Genomic DNA, 17,160 nt, shown 5'->3' with positions numbered 1-17,160 from the left:
CAGCGTCCCAGACAGGCGGGGGTTCCCAGGCAGCAGCCCCCGAGCAGGAGGCCCCGGCGTCTGGCTGCGGTGCCCACGGACAGCTGCCTCCGGGACCGTGGTCCCAGACAGGTCCCCGCCCCTCCTCAGGCCTTCGGGTCGGCACTGTCCCCAGGAGAAGGATCTGCCTGCGCCCCTTCCTGCCGCCCACACAGCTGTGCCCCTCGCCTCAGTTCTCGGTGATCCATCTCCACGGTGTAAGCGTGCACAGGTGCACACTCCCACGCATGCTCGCACATGCTTACACACGTGCAAACACGCACACTCACACTCACACCCAGACTGCCCCAACCCTGCAGTGAGCTCTGTCTGCAGGACCTGAGCATGTGGCCCACGCGTGTAACAGCCGTGACTGGAGAACGGGCTCCCAGCTGGCTCCAGAGGGTGGTGCCCAGGAGCAGAAGGGCCAGATCTGAGGCCAGGCTGGGCTCTGGGCAGTTTTATCATGTTTTATACGTGGGCCTTTCGGGGTGAGTTGTCACGCTCCATTTGACAGACGTGGTCAGAGCCAACTCTCCGTGACACCTGGACACAGAAAATCTTAAACATGTGAGTGAGTTGCCTTTTAGCGTCCAGCTGAACTGCGCAGTGAGTGTGCTTGTGTGTGTGTGAGCATGCGTGCAGGTATGACGTGTATGCGTGTGTACATGTGAATGCACACACGCAAGTGCACGAGTGTGGCCTGTGTCTGCACATGTGAGTGTGTGTGTGTGCATGTGTGTGTGTGTTCATGTACTTTGTGTGTCATCGGCCAACCAGGTGTTTGATGCTTGGGGCCACCTAGAGGCTGACGCTTCGGGCCAGAGGGGATAGGAGACGTGAGCAGTGGGTGTGCTGGGGTGTTCCGTGTGGGCTCCGGCAAGGAGCCGCCCCGCCTGGGGAGTCCTGGGCTGGAGCCGTGGCCTCTGCGTCAGCGCCCTCGAGCCCAGCCCTTGCTGGCCCTGCCGGAGGCTTCTGCCCCCGCAGACTCAGCCGGCAAGCCGGGGGTCCCCCGGAGAGAAGGGGGACTGCAGAGGGGTGGGGTGGGGTGGGCTCACTGTTTTTGTTTATTGTTTGGTCTTTTCTTTTTTTCCGAATAAGCCCCTTGCTTGGTGCCTCTAGGGAGGAATCTGGCTCCTTGGCGCCGGGTCCGCGGAGGCCGCGGTCTCTTCCATCTCGAGCCTGCTCCTCGGGCGCCACGGCTGCGCCACGGGCTCTGGCCTCCAGGCTCCCCCTCCAGCCCCTCCCGGGCCCTCCCGGGCTTTGCTGGCGCAGGGCCTGGCGCTGAGGGATTTACGGGGAGGAATGTGCTGCTCCCCAGCCGCCGGGAGCACACTTGCGCCGGGCGGGGAGCCTGGGCCCGGCCACGCCCTGGCCGCGGGGGCACCTCTGAGCTGGGAGGCAGGAAGGGGCGGAAAGACAGGCCGGCCCCCCACTTTCCTCCTTCTCCCCTCCCCTCTCCCCCTCCCCCCCTTCTTTCGGCAGCAACGCCCAGCGCGGAGAAGCAGACGCGGCACGCAGGACACAGCACCGCGAATTGTCTGGGGCGCGTCCCTTCCTGACTGTGACACCTGAGGTCACCTCGGCAACAGTGACGGGAGGAGGTGGGGCCCTTCATGGCGTACGTACGAATGGGGACGAACGGGGTCGCCCGAGCTGAGCCCACAGGGCCACGGGACTTGGCCCTGCTGCTTATACGGCCCTCTGTGCCTCGGTTTCCCTTCCAAGGTGGGGAGGGAGGAGGCGGGGGATCACGCTGTTCCTTGGGAGCGCTTGCACGCACCACTTACGCTCGCGTGGCCTTGTTCCACGAGGGACCCTGGGCGCCCGCACCAAACTCCCCGGTACCACACGCGGAGTGTCTGCGTTGGGCGTCCACGTGGGGCCCGTGCTCGTCACAAGGACTTCACAGACTGACAGAGGGACTGGCCACACGGCTCCTTACTGGCCACACGCACACGTGCACACGCCTGCACACACATGCACATGTGCACACAGAACCCACATCTGGGGGCCTGGGCTTTCAACACCTGGTTCTCGTGGAAGATTTTTGGAGCCACACTGAGCGTGTAACGTGACGTTCCCTAAGCCCTGAGTTGCCCGGGGCAGCTCTGTCCCTCTGGATCCGACACGCCAGCAATGACAGCTGGGAGGCCGGGACCAGTCAGAGTGGTGACCTCTCCTCGCCTCTCCCTGTCATGCCTGAGTCCCTGCCACTGTGGCACTGCAAGCCCTCCTGGCTGCCGCCGCCCCTGCAGGACGTGAGCCGGCGGCTTCCAGATGGCACCGTCAGCGGCTGGAGCGGGCGCCTGACCTCGCAGGCGTGCACCAGGGGCCATCAGCCATCCCAGGGCTCTGAGCCCCCTCGCCCTCCTGAGACAGGAGACCCAGCCCCGCGCCGTGCCCGTCCCACGTCCCTGCAAACACTCGCACTCGTAGCCCTGCGGGTCTCCAGTGAAGCTGGAGGGGCGGCGACCGGGGCCTGCTGGGACCTGCTGGCCTCTCCCTCCTTTGCACCTGGCTCTGGTGCTGCCCCGTCCGGGGACTCCGTGGGGCCGTGGGACACACACCACTGACGCCCAGCACGCAGGTGCCGGCCCGCTGTGGCCCCGTGGCGGGTGCAGGCCCCGGGTCAGATGTCCCCGCTGACGGGAGTCACCTGGGGGTGTCCCGAATTTCTTAGCTTTTTACATTTTTAGGCAATAAGCCTGTTTCTTCATACTGTTAAAAGAACAAGCAACAAGTATTGTAAAAAGAATAAATAATTTAAGGCAGCTTCGTTGCAGGAAGAACAAAATGAAGGTTTTCATAATGAGGCTTTATTCCTAGTTCCCTCGACAGACTTTATTTTTAGAGCGTTTTAGGTTTATAGGGAATTGAACGGAAAGTACGGCGCCCCCCACATCCCTCCCCGGATCCTCCCGTCCTCAGCGTCCCGCGTCAGAGTGGACGCCTGTCAGCTGCTGCGTCAGCCATCATCCCGAACCCACGCTCCGCGGTCTGGACACATGTGTTGTGACCCGTGTCCGCCGTCTCAGGGTCTCGCGGGCAGTTCCACTGCCCTGCAGACCCTCGCGCCCCGCCCGCCCCCGACTCCCACTTTCTCTGGAGTTGCACCTTTTCCAGAGGGTTCCGGGCCGGATCCTGCGTCTGTGGCCTTTTCAGACTCACAACGTGCATTTAAGGCTCCTCCGCGCCTCTTCTTCTGATCCCCTTGCTTCGCGCTTCTCGGGTGACGCTGCCCGCTGGGGCGTCCGCGGGCGTCCGTGCTGCCTCACCAGAGGGTGCCCCGGCCGGCTCCGAATTTCCTCCTTGCCCGATGGCTCCGTGGGCCTCTTCGCTGCCTCGGCTGCAGGGTTTTCTGGGCACAAAATCTGATCCCGTCTCCCGAGTCCCCTCGGCTCAGAGCAGAGACCGGGCACAGACTTCGCCCCGACCGAGTCGAGAATAAGCCGCCTCCGAGACGCAGGCCTGACCAGGTGCACCAAGGCCGGCGGGCCGCCAGCAGCTCGCACATGCACACGTGTACACTCACAGACACATGCACACGCACACACATGCACCCACATGCATTCACACTCACACACACATGTACACACCTTGAGGATATGAGCCTCCTGAGATTAGAACCGGCCTCACTGCTTAGGGGCCCAGGAAGGGTCTTGGGAAGAAGGTGCTGATGGGCAGCTGAGGGGACCGTCCCTCCCTGTGTGCCTGCGCTTCTGCCCACACATGGGAGCCTGCCTCCTCCCGGGCCTGCTGCACCTGGGAGCTCGTGGGGTCAAGTGGCACCAGCCGTGAGCGTGGGGCCCACCGGGCAGCTCCCTGCATCCTTCTGTCCTCTACCCTCAGCCCGGTGGGAGGCTCAGGAGCCACCTGCCCACCCAGGCACCGTCCAGAGTCCCCGTCCTCCTCCTCCTCCTCGCTGGCCTCACACGGAGACAGGGTCCTGGGCCCGGCTGGGCAGCCCGGCTGCGCTGACTGTGGATGACTCTCCTCCGCTGCTCTCGGGGACACCTTGGCCCCCGTGTGGCCACGGCTAGAGAGTGAGACACTGTTCTAGAAGGCGTAACGTCACTGGACCCCCATCTCCTGCGCAAGCCCTGCCAGGCTGGGGTTCGAAGGTGAGCAAGTCCCTGCTCCTGTCCCCATGAAGCAGAGGGCACAGCAGGCCCACGGGCGATCGGTGCCCACCACGGCGACGTGCTCACAGGAGCCACACAGAAAGCTGCCTTGTGACCAGGAGCCAGGCGGCTGGGGCCTGGGCCCAAGAATCTGGGATGGCCCGAGGGGGCGAGCTCCTCCCGCCCCGCCCCGTGAAGGGCGGACTCTGCAGCCTCCGTGGCTGGTGGGGGAGGGTGTCGCTCTCCCAGAGCTTCCCGAGGGCGGAGAGTGCCGTGCTCCCCTGACAGTGCCCGGTGGCATCTTCTTCCTCCCAGGACGCCCCGTGACCGTCCCCCAGGGGCTGCATGGGTTGGGCACATGACCTCTCCTCAGAGCCTGGTGGCCAGGCCCCTGCTCTGTGAGGGTGGCCGGGTGTCTGGCCAGGCGGGTGGAGCCAGAAGTTCCAAAGACCATTGATTTGGGGATTCGTGACTTCAGGGTTCTCTCGGGAGTGGGGAAGGGTGGCGGCTTTGTCCTCTCCCAGCCTGCAAACCCCCCCTATCCTCTGGGACACTCCGAGGGGGGGGTGTCTGCCGGGTTCTGCGTGTGGCGTGCCCGGCGGGGTATGACGCAACCTGCTGTCCGGACACCTCCGCGGAGCCCGAAACCCATCCGCAAGCGGGAACTGCGCGAACCCGGCGCTTACAGCCGCCACGTAGCTGGGTGGCTCTGACGATTATTGCAGCCCAAACAAATGGCTATTTCGCCTGCAGATTACGTGGAATTGTGCTAGGACTGCGTCAACTTCAGGTTTGACTGGCGCGCCGGCTGCGAGGCGTGAATTATGACACGTGCAATTTATTCCTGTAATAAAATTTACCGTTAACCAAGAGGGGAAACATAAAGAGAAAGTATGTTTCCTGCTATGATTATACAGTGACGTCTGAGTTGGAAACATTGCTCGGCCCACAGATTTCCTCTGACCCGAGAGATCTCAGAGAGCACCTCGCGAGACTCGGGGGGCAGCGCGGCCCTCACTACCTGCTGGCGACGGCCGGTCTCCAAGCGCAGCCACCGACGTGGCCGGGCCCTGGGAGCCAGGCGTGGACCCGCGGGGCCAGGCCAGGCAGGCCGGGGCGGTGGAAGAACGAGGGTGGATAGAGAGAAAGTCGACTGTCTTCTCACAGGAAACCGAAGTGTGCAAACTCCCGCTCGGCAGCCAGGCCCGCTCCCTCGGAAGGCAGGAGCAGCACCACGGACGCGGCCGTGCCGGGACGGACTCTGACGATGGCCCTCACGCTGGAATGGCCAACAGCAGAGCTCGGCCCCCAGGTGACGTCCCCACCAAGGAGAAGCTGGCGGTTCCTCATATCTGTGTGGTTTTCAGAGGACTTGCCTGTCACCCCACCCAGCAGCTCTGACGGGTGTGGCTAGCGGACCCCTTGGGGTGCGCTGGCTCCTCCCAGGGCCCACTGGGGCCTGCGGGGCCTGCTCGTGGGAGGGGTGACGTGGGCTCCCAGGCAGGACCGGGGGCTGAAAGATCGTCCAGGGGTCGATGTCCAGGGAGGACCACGGGCCCCACCGGGTCAGGCCCGGAGCCGAGGGCCCGGCGGGGGACGCCAAGTGGGTCGGGGAGGCCAGGCCAGGCTCCTCCCGGACCCTCCTCAGTGCCGTAGCCGCCAGTGTGGCCTCAGAGGAGGCCACTTACAGGGAGCGTCTGGGTCCCCGGGAGGCGGCCGGCCTCGGGCAGCCCAGCCCTGCCTTGGGTTTGTTCTGCGGGTGGGTTGGGTTTCATTCTTTCTGCCGACCCCCTGGGCCTGCCGGGAGCCAATCCCCGTCCCCTGGGTGGCCTGGGTCGCCCTGGTCTGAGCCCGGCTGATAGTCTGGGCTGCCTGGGCTTCGCTGAGTAGAAGCTGCCGCAGTATTTTGGCTTTTGATAAAAATGTGTCCACCCGCAGCGCCCGCCACGGTCAGGGCGGGGTCGCTGCCTCACGCGACCAGGCCCCCTCCAGCAGGCAGGGCTCACGGTTTTGTCCCACAGCCCAGAAGTGCACCGGCCGCTGGAGGTCCGCCGTGGGGGTGCCGCAGACGACACCACCCTGTGCTCTGGCTGGGACAGGAGGGACAGCAGAGAGTCTGTGAGTGGGTCAGAACGCGAGTTCCGCCTTATTTCGTTACCTGGAGGACAGAACTGTGCCCCGCCGAGGACAGGTTCCAGGAGGAAGGAAACCTGCCCTGCCTCTGCTGCTCTGTTTACTGGAGCCGGTGGGTGCCGCGCCCCGACCGGATGCGTGTGGGGGCCCTTCCGAGGGGGCCGTGCCCACAGCGCCCCCAATCAGCAGCCCTGCAGGGGACAGACGATCATGTTCAGTTCACACAGGGGAAACTGAGGCTCAGGAGGGATTTAGACGCCTGCTGGGCTCCCGTCAAGCCCTCTGTGCCGGGCCTCTGACCCCCTCGGCAGCGGCGACCGGCGCCAGCGTCGTAAGCAGGGTGGACGGCGCTTCCTTCCTCCCCAGGCAGGGGCTCGAGTGTGCACCTGCTCTCCCCACACCCCGGGACCCCGGCCTGGGTGGCAGGGGCCAAGCCGCGGGGCAGCCAGTTTGGGCCTTCCCTTCCTCCCTCCCATGCCGGCCACTCTGGGACCACGTCCCCAAGCGAAGTGCCCATGGAGACGCCGAAAGTCAGCCTCGGCTTTCGGGGAGCCCACACCGAGACAGCTGCAGCAGAAGCAGCCTCTCCGGGAGGTGTCCACTGCTGGGGCCGAGGGCCGAGGCCGAGCCCACGCCCAGGCCCGGGAGAGGCCCTTGGGAGGAAGAGGGAGGCCTGGGGTGGGCCCGACCCTGGATGCTGCTGGCCCGGGCCGCGGTCCCTCCTCTGGAGCCCACTCCTGGCTCTGCGTGGGTCCAGGCGACACTCCGGGGGCTGGGGCAGGGCCCCGTCAGTGGGAGGGTCCAGAGAGACTCTTGCAAGGGTTGAGAGTGAGGACGCCCATCGGGCAGGCAGGCAGGGTCAGGGCGAGAGAGAAACCATTGCAGGAAATGCGTCACCCCCTCTGGGGGGTTGGGTGAGAAACTCAGGCACGAGCTGTGGGAACTGTCCACCCGAAGGGTAGCTGCACCCGTGCCAGCACCTGCTGCTGTGGGGACGCTGGCCGGGTGGTGGAGGTGCGGGAGTCTGGGCTTTCGCGCTATGTCTCCCGACTTCAGACGTTGGGGGCAGGCACCCAGCGCACGTGAGCCGCAAGGACCCGCTGCCTTCCACGGCCCCGACCCCCAAGGCCCCACCTGGGCCTACACCCTGCACAGCACCTTGGGGGCCGGGCCCCGAGGACATCCCTGTGGGCCCCCAAAAGGCTCCCTTGGGGCACTTAGCAACCCGGGCTCCCTGGCCGCCAGCGGTGACGGCCACACCGCGAATGCGCCAGTCTCAGCCAGACCCCCAGACACACTCTCGACACCAGCAACTGGAAAACCGGCCACTGCCAGGTGCTATCGGGTCAGTGTGCTTGTCAAAGGCACGTCACCGTCACGCAAGAAGTAATTGCAAAGGTGCGCCTGCAGAAACCACCGGAGAAAACTCATCGAGATCGTGCTCTGTGAGGGCGTCACGTGTGCTTTTTATTTTCTATAAACTCCTTTGTGTTTTCCAAATTTTCTGTAGAAGTGTCTGCAGTAACAACCAGAGGAGCAATCTGAAAGACAGACGGGCATTGCCGCGGACCTGGGGGCAGCGTTTATGGTTGGACATTTGTCAGGGCTCCCTCAGCTCGCAGCCGCGGAGGGGCAGGGAGGGGGCTGGCGGGGCGCGGGGGAGGGAGGCAATTTATGCTGTTTCTCTCCAACACCAACGAGTAACGGGGAGGTCGTGCAGCCAAGGTCAGAGCACAATTTCACTTCTGGATGGCCCGGGGCACCTGTCCTGCACAGAGCTGATAGGCCGTCCCTGTGGGTGAGTGAGGAAGGGGCCTCATCATGACAGCCCACTCCCCCCTGGCTGGACCTGGAGCCCACTCCCCCCTGGACCTGGAGCCCACTCCCCCCTGGACCTGACAGCCCACTCCCCCTGGACCTGACAGCCCACTCCCCCTGGACCTGACAGCCCACTCCCCCTGGACCTGACAGCCCACTCCCCCTGGACCTGGAACCCACTCCCCCTGGACCTGGAGCCCACTCCCCCTGGACGTGGAGCCCAATCCCCCCTGGACCTGGAGCTCACTCCCCCTGGACCTCACAGCCCACTCCCCCTGGACCTGGAGCTCACTCCCCCTGGACCTCACAGCCCCCACTCCCCCCTGGACCTGGAGCCCACTCCCCCTGGACCTGGAGCTCACTCCCCCTGGACCTCACAGCCCACTCCCCCTGGACCTGGAGCTCACTCCCCCTGGACCTGGAGCTCACTGCCCCATGGACCATGAGGGCCGGTGTGGCTGCAGGGAGTGTCCCAGAGGGGCTGAAAGGGGGTTCCAGGAGCACTGATGGGACGGGGACATGGATGTGTCTGCCTGCTTTGCCCGGGCCCCAGGTCCACTCTCCGGGCCCCTGCCGCCAAAAAAAGACCCTGCGCTGGTGGAAACCATTCTGCTCCTCCTCCCTGTTTTCACCCAGATCAACACCTGCGCCGCACACACCTTTAACCGCAAGCTGCAAGGCTTCCTGTTCCAAGGAGCCCCTTCCGTGTTGAGCCTCTGTACCCATCCCGAAGAGCTCTCTCCGATCTTGGTAAGAGGCCCCCTGAGTCCCTCTGGCCTCCCGAGAGCCCCCACTCTGCTCTGGCGGGATGGTGCCCGCAGGGAGGCTGGGGCCCCCGGAACGACCCTGTGCTATGTCCAGGAATCACAGGAAGCCCCGGTGATCCTGCAGCCCTCTCAGCTCAGCTCCTGCCCACGGTGACAACTGGACAACCCGTGGCCTCTGCTTCACCCTATTAGCAAGGTCTTCCCCGCGTGCCCCGGAGGGCGGCGGTCTGTGGCCCCTCTGGGTGTGGGCTGAAGCGCTGACATGGGAGGCTCCCAAATCCTCCCGCGGGCTCCTCTGTCTCCTCCTGCTCTGCTGGCTGCCGGCTCTGGGCTTCGTGTCTCTGTCCTCCTGGGGCGGCGCTCAGGGCTCCCGAGAGGGGCAGGGTGGTGAGACCGGACCAGCGCTGGGCTGGGGCCCTGGGCCGAGGCCCGTCTGCTCTGCAGCCGCCATCCCCGCATAGCGTCACGAGACCAAGCTGGGAAGACACTCTAGGCCGCTGCGGCCTGGCGTGATTCTCCAGTAGCGGAAAGCGGCGGACAGGGCTCCGTCGCTGTGTCCAGCGTGGCGCCCCCTGCTCGGCTGCATCCCAGGCACGGGGCCCTTGCAGGACGTGAGCGGGACACGCAACAGAATTTCAAAATGGAACCATTTCCAGGAACTCCTAAGGCAAATCCTGTCATAAAATGGAAAATCTTTCCACAAAATGGCGAGCCCCTTCCCATGTGAAATACCAGCAAATACCACGTTTCAGCTCTTCAGTTTGCTTAAACCAGGTGGTCGCAACTGTGGCCCTTAGCTCTTTGGGTGCTGCGGGGCGGCCGGCAGCACCCCTACCCTCGGCCCGGGGGTGCCAGTAGCACTGACCTGGGGCCGTGAGGATCAAGAACGTCCGCGGACGTCACCAAGCGCAATTCTCGATCTGGCCAACCCGTGCCCGGCAGCGGGGACAGTCTTGCCCCCTCCACGCGGCCTCTCAACGGGCAAATCCACCGTGGCGGGTCGCAGAGGGACGCACAGCCCGGAGCTCCACGGGAGCGGGAGGACGGTGGCGAGGCCCCAGAGTGGGCCACGGCGGTCACAGGCAGGCACTGTCCGGGGGACGCCGGCCCTGGAGAGGGGCCTGGTGTGAGGACAGGCTCGGAGGATCCGGAGTCGGCCTTAAAAATCTCCCTGCCAGTCTCTGGCCCGGACATTTTCCGCGACTGCCGCGGCGGGCGGCCGTGTGTGTCGGCGGCATTTCGCGAGGGCTGAGATTCGAAGCTCGTCCACGTGCAGTCTCACGTCTGTGCCGTGTCCTCAGTCCCCGTGCTCTCAGGTGACCTCGCTCCCCACACGCCAGCATGGGGTTGCCGCCCCCATTCCTGTAACAGGCATCGGCCCAGCGCACCCAGGCGGCCCCCACCCTCTGCCTTCGGCTGGGACCGTCAGGCCCCGCGGTGGCCTCCTGTGTGGGACGCCGTGGCAGGGCATGCCGTGGGTGACAGCATTGCTCCTGAGCACCCTCCTCCTGGCACTCCAGAAATGTCACTCTGCTCAAACTCTCCAGCGAAGTGTCCTTGAGGATGGATGAAGTGACCTGGAGCATTCATTCACCTGAGTGCCGCCTTGCGCCCGCCCGCCCCGGCGTTCGGGGATACGCTGTCGACAAAGCTGACGCGTCCCTCCCCCAGAGCTCCCATTCTAGGGTCAGGAGGAGGCCCAAGTGGTTCTCGCCCAATCCCGAATCTGCCACGTGTGTGGTCACCCCTGGGCTGCGGGCCCCGACCACAGCCGGTCACCCGGAGAGTGGGGCGGCCACCTCTGCGCAGCCCAGAGGGGGCTCAGCTGCTGGGAGAGTGGCTCCCCCACCCGTGAGCGGCGGATGTTTGACACGACGGGCTGGCGCTGTTTTCCACACATCGGTGGACTTTCAAGTGGCCGCCATGGCGGCTGTGGGCAGTGACAGAGCTGTGTGCTCTGGGCCGGGAGGGCTCAGGAAGTTCCGGTCCGTGAGCCGGGCTTGGCGGCCGAGCCGAGTCGGGCTCCGGCAGGCGGGGACCTGTCCCCAGAGCCCGCCCGAGGCCCCACAGCCTCTGCTCTGAAATGACCGCGCGCACCGAAGGCTCCGGGGCAGCGGCGGCACAGCTCAGTGACACCGGGGGGCCGCAGCCCCGGGGTTCAGCCGGGTCTCCGCTCTCCCACGGCGTCTCCACAGGGCCCCCGCAAGGCCTAGACTGCGGTCAGCGCTGGGAAGAGGAGGGTGCTGACCCTGTGACCACGTCACACGTGCCTTTCCTGAAGCACCAGCCTCAGGCACCACTGTCGGGGGAAATATTTGCATCGGCTCGTTTGGTTATTGTTAAGTCAGTCCCAGTGACAGTCCTGAAAGGCGTGTTCCTGCCAGCCGGACGCTCTAGGAATTTCTCCTGTGGTTTCATCTGAAGTCCCTCCTTTCCTGACGGTCAGTGCACAGAGAGTGGCCGTGAGGGGACTTTTCCATGACACTCGTTCCGAGAGCAGAGCAAGCAGAACCCAGAGACAGATCCCCGTGTAAACAGACCAGAGAAAGCACAAGAGGCGTGTTTGGTGGCGGGTCTCCGCGACGGGCCTGTGCAGACCTCAGGCCAGTCCCCAGGGAACCTGCGCCCGGGAGGCTGTGGCTTCCATGATGTGGAGGGGCCCATCGGCAGACAGACTATAATATGCCCTGTGTGTGTATGTGTGTAGTATGCACATGTGTGTAGTATGCATGCGTGTGTAGCATGTATGTGTATAGCATGTGTGTATACGTGTGGTGTGAATGTATGTGTGTAGTATGTGTGTAGTATGTGTAATGTGTATGTGTTTATATCCGTCTGAGGTGCGTGTGTTTGTGTGCACTGTATGTGTATGCATGTTTATGTGGGGCATGTATTGTGTGTATACATGTGTGTAGTATGCATGCATATTTGCAGTGTGTGGCATGTATGTACATATGTGTCTGAGTGTGGGGCATATATGTGTGCATGTGTGTAGCGTGTATAGCGTGTGTGCATGTGGGTGTTTGTGTATAGTATGCGTCTTTGTGTGCAGGATGTATGCCTATGTGTTTGCATGGGATATGTATGTGCATGTGGGATGTATGTGTATGTGCATGTTTGTGTGTAGGATGTATACGTCTGTGTGTAATATACATGCGTGTGTGTAGTATGTATGCGCACGCATAGGATGTATGTGTGTTTGTGTGGGGTATGTGTGTAGGATGTATGTGTGTGTGTTTCTGTGTAGAATGTATGTGTATGTGTGTTTGTGTGGGGTGTGTGTGTAGGATGTATGTGTATGTGTGTGTTTGTGTGTAGAATGTATGTGCAGGTGCATGTTTGTGTGTAGAATGTATACATCTGTGTGTAATATGTGTGTGTGTGTAGAATGTATGTGCATGTGTGTTTGTGTGTAGAATGTATGTGTAATATGTGTGTGTGTGTAGAATGTATGTGCATGTGTGTTTGTGTGTAGAATGTATACATCTGTGTGTAATATGTGTGTGTGTGTAGAATGTATGTGCATGTGTGTTTGTGTGTAGAATGTATGTGCATGTGTGTTTGTGTGGGCTTTGGCACACTGTGTCAAGGGCCATCTGGGACGGCCATCCACGCCCAGCCCACAGGGCCCTGCCATTCGCCCCACCTTAGCTCAGGCGCCACAGCCGGGGTGGCTTGAATGAGAGAAATTTGTTCCCTCCCAGTTCTGGAGCCGAAGCCCCATCGAGGGGTGGGCAGGGCGGCTCCTCCGAGGCCCCGTCCTGGCCGTGGGCGGTCGTCTCTGCCGTGCGCTCACATTGTCCTCCTGTGCTGTCCTCATGGTATCTTCTCGTAAGGACTCCAGTTACATTGGATCAGGGCCACCCTGGTGACCTTATTTTGACTTAATTGCCTCTTTAAAGACCCTACCTCCAAATAAGGTCACTGCCTGCCCTCTCTGTTGGCCGCAGGGCACCCTGGCTGGGGCTCCTGCCCGTGGTCCTGGTGACCCCACCCCTCTGCCATCAGGGCCAGCTGCTCAGCGCACCTGGGCAGTGGGGTAGGGTACCCAGGGGTGTCCGGGGGGTCGGAGTCCCCTGTGTCAGAACGAGGGTCAGCGAGTGGCCGTAGCCCACGAGATGGCAGGAAGTTCACTGTCTTACTGTTCTTTCCAGGAGAAAACCGTCTGTGATGGTGTCTTTACCAATGGGTACGGGGACAAATGTGTTCACCGGATCAATAGCTCCGTTTTGGTAACAAGGGATGTGTTAGTTTTTTCCACTAAAGAAACTGCATCGGGAACATCCGCTGCAGCTGGAGCCCCCCTTCTCTGGAGGGAGCTGGTGGCTTTGCAAGGACAGGAAGAGAGGCCCGAGCTGGCGCACCAGCATGCGCAGCCCCGGCCGCCTTCGCTCTGCGGAGTCCCCACCAGTGAGAAGGCCCCTCCAGAGGCAGCCCCTCGGTCTTGGACTTCCTTGCTGCTAGAACTGTAAGAATAAATTCGTTTTCTTATACACTACCCAGTTTCCTGCATTCTTTTGTAAACAACAGAAAACAGCCGGACCCAGCTGTCTGCTGGAGTCCAGCGAGGTCAGGATTCACCAGCTGCCGTCCAAGATCTCTGTGGCTCAGCCCTGTTGGGGTGGCCCTGCTACCCTGTGTGACCTCGCCCGCCCGTCTAAGACCTGCCCCGGGCCCTGCCGTCCTGGGGTCTCACTGCCCTGTGCAGCCTCTCGTGGCCGCGCTGGCCTCGGAGAACAGCTGCAGCGCAGTCGGCGACAGCCGGGCTTCTCTCCTCACCCACACGCGGCTCGAGGCTTTGGGGCGGGGTCTTCTCTGGGCTCTGGGGACGCAGCAGTGGGGTCGCAGGCCTTGCCTGGCAGACGGGCCCACTGCGCAGTTCCCCCTCCTGGGCTGCTGGCTCCCTCTCTGCCGGCACCGACTGCGCCCTGTGTGGGCAGCCATCGTGTCCGTGTCTCAGTGAGCCACCGAGAATCTGTCGGAGCCACTCTCAGTGGTTCAGACCAACACGATGACAGCAGCACACACCATGGGGGTGCCGTATCCAGGGACGTGGCTTAAACCGACACTATGGCCTTTTACCCTGCCTATCCCCTCAGGGTCATTGCCACATATGTTCCATGTTCCTGTCCATAAAGATTGGCAAACTCTTGCAGTTCTTTCTGTGTGCATGGACCCTCCTCCTAGGTCATGGTTGGCACCAGTCCTTGGGGTCCAAGGCTGGCTCTAGGTTGCAGGAGGTGACAGTGACACGAGGCCTTTCGGGCAAGGGGGGCAGCAGGGAAAGAGTGTAAGAAACGTGCGGAGTGATGGGGCATTCAAAGCTCTCGGGGCGCAGAGTCTGCCCCCTGCCCTCGCCCTGCGTCAGAGGCTGCAGGGCTGTGAGTCAGTTATGCCATGACTCAGCCTGTGGCAGGCTCAGCCTGTCACTCTGGTTTCCAGGAATCGTGGCCCCGTGGACAGTGGTGATAAGGGCTTCCCTCAGGCCTCACTGCAAGAGTGGGGACTCGGAGCCCGAGGGCCACCCAGCCCCAGCCCCGTGCCGTGCTGCTCGGACTTGCTGCGTGCACACAGTTCCAGGCCCCAGGTGACCGCAGGTGATAGCTGGGAGGCGATTTTGCAACTGGGAGCGAGTGCCCGTCCACCACAGGCAACAGGCCCGCCGATGCCTGCCGATCTGCTCAGATCAGGAACCTCTTCCAGGTTCTGTCCTGGAGGTTCTTCTCTCCCCAGAGTGCGCCTGGCACTGGCATCTCGCTGGTCAGGGAAACTGAGCTGTGGCGACTCGCGGGGACGAGGGCTTCGCAGAGGGCTCACGGTGGCACAAAGGCGAGGGGAGCTGGGGAGGTGCTTCGGGCAGGCTGTGAGCAGAGACCGGGGGAACGGCCCAGGTGACCTCAGCCTGAAGCAGGAATAGGAGCAGAAAGCCACCAGGCAGGGGACGCCAGCTTGCCTGGTGGGCAAGGTGTCCTGCGCCTGCCGAGTCTTTATCTTCGTGAAATCAAGGCTTCCCTTCGTCGCTGCCCCCACCTCTCCTGAGCTCCTCTCACCGACAGCCCACCCTGCCCCTCGGGGGACACTGGCTGGTGGGGGAGGCGCGAGTGGGCAGCCCGGCCCTGGAGCGGGGTAGGCGCGCCCGCTGCAGGCTGAGGCCATTCTCCTCCGGGTTGCACAGCAACCCCTCAGAGCCAGCCCTGTCGCAGTCTGGACCAGACACTGTTCTGACAAGGGATATATTGTCCTGAAAGCTCCAACACCGCACACAGGCCTCGGTTCTCCGGGTCCTGCCCCTCATGCTTGGAGAAGGAGGTTGTTACTCCCCTTCCCCCAGGGTGGGGCCTGCGGGGCCCTGACCGCCGGTGACGCGTGGAGAACCTGCCCCAGGCCTGCAGGCCCCACTGCCCGCTCTAAGCACCCGTCTAGTTAACAAGATCCCCGGGTGGTAATATTTGATGCTGTAAACTGTTGGTGTCACTTTAGAGTGAAGGCATTAGTTATGCCCCTTTCGGAGCGTATTTGATGAGGGGGGCCTGGAAACCCGAGAGGAGTGAAGAGAAAGTTCAGGTTCACGGAGCAAACCCGGGCAGCCGTCGTGGCTGTGTGGCGGGGCCGTGGGCAGACCGGCGAGGACCCCGGTCCACCGCGGCAATCGAGGTGCTCTCTCTGGACCGCTGGGGTGGGCCCTGGTCCGGGGACATTTCTTTTTAACAGGAGACTGACGAGTCGTACAATGTGTAAATGTGAGCAGAAGCAGAATACGGAATGTTGACGTTGCGATGAAGAAGTCAGTCTAAGCGGTTTTAAAATGACCTTCCAGGAAGAGCCCGTAACACCATTTCCCCTCATCTGTATGGTGCCTTCCTGTGTTCCAGTGCGTGCCGCTTTCATTTTTAAGCACGCCTCATTGGCACGTGTCTTGCACCTCCCACCAAGACAGGTAAGCCCACAGGCCTCGGGTCCTGCCGCCTACCCAGGTCCGCCGGTGGGGGAGGGTCTCGGCGGGCAGGGACATGCGTGATGACCCAGACTCGTGGGTTCGGATGCAGAGGAAATGCAGAAACACCCCACGGTCTGGAAAGCCCTGGGGCTGAGGTTTGGGAAACCAAAGTCTGTGTCAAAGACCGGGACAGCACTTTGAAAGGCCCTGGGCCACACGGGGCTCACTGGGTGGGCCTGTTTTACAAGCTTTTATATTTTCTAAAGTGGATGTGTTTGTATAAAAGGTGTTTTAAAAGGGGGATGTTACCTGAAATGAGGGAGGAAAATATTAAATATAAGGATAATTATTTTGTATTTGAAACCAGAAAAATAAAATTATCTCTGATTTCTAGAAGCGTTTAGAGGAAAACAAAATAACGGCGTGATTTGTGTCGTTGGGGAAGGGGCTGGGCTGCACTGATCTTGCCGAGTCAGACATCCTCCGCAGCTGCCGTCCCAGCACCTGGCTAATCCGGAGTGCCCCGGCCACGCCAGCCTGCAGCTCTGCAGCCTGGAGCGTGTTTCTGAACAGCAGAAACAGGTGAAAAGTTGCAAGTGCGCTGATAACCCCTATTCAGCCACAGCTGTGGGTGAAGGAGCAGTTTGGGATCGAAATCGAGATAAGAGCAAGGACCCCAGGCTGCAGGGAGAAGCCCGTGGGTGTCCGCCATGCGGGCGCGAGGAATGCCTGAGCGCCCAGCGGACTGCTGGCGGCTGCTCCCCCAAGGCTGCGGGTCCACTTCCGTCCAGTGGGACGTGGGTCCTGCTCAAACAGGTAGTTCCCCCCGCCCGGCACAGCCGTGGGGCTCGGCCCCCCCTCCCCCGCCCATGCAGCAGGGCAGTTGTCAGCGCGGCATTTAAAGGAGCAAAGGTGGTGAACTCTGGAGCGTGAGTGATTAACGTCCTGCCCTGCCTTACTCTGTGGGCGTCACAGGCGACAGCTGTGAGGACCGGAGGGAGTCCCTTGCCACCCCTGCGGAAAGGTTTCCGGGGCCGCGTGGCTGTCCAGGTGTCTCCTCTCCGCCATGCCTGGAGCAGAGCAGGGACCGCAGGAACACGTTAGGTCTGCGCGTGGGTGTCCAAACCAGGGGGCTCTGAACATGGCTTGGTCCCTGACGTGCACCCCGCGAGGCCACGTGGACCCTCTCTCGCTCCCTAATGAAAGCCAGCTGCCTCCGCAGTGGGCAGCGAGTGGCCTGAGGTCGGGGAGGAAAGGCCGTGGCAGGCGGCAGGCTGGCACAGGCGTCTGCTTTCCTCCTGGGTGGCGGGTCCCTTCCTATGGCTCCTGTGGGCCGACCTGCCCACCTGGAGTGGGCGTGGCC

This window comes from Propithecus coquereli, unplaced genomic scaffold (genome assembly GCF_000956105.1).
Source record: "Propithecus coquereli isolate 6110/MARCELLA unplaced genomic scaffold, Pcoq_1.0 Scaffold711, whole genome shotgun sequence".
NCBI classification, from domain to species: domain Eukaryota; kingdom Metazoa; phylum Chordata; class Mammalia; order Primates; family Indriidae; genus Propithecus; species Propithecus coquereli.
The sequence above is the reverse complement of the archived record's forward strand: the minus strand, read 5'-3'. Positions refer to the sequence as shown.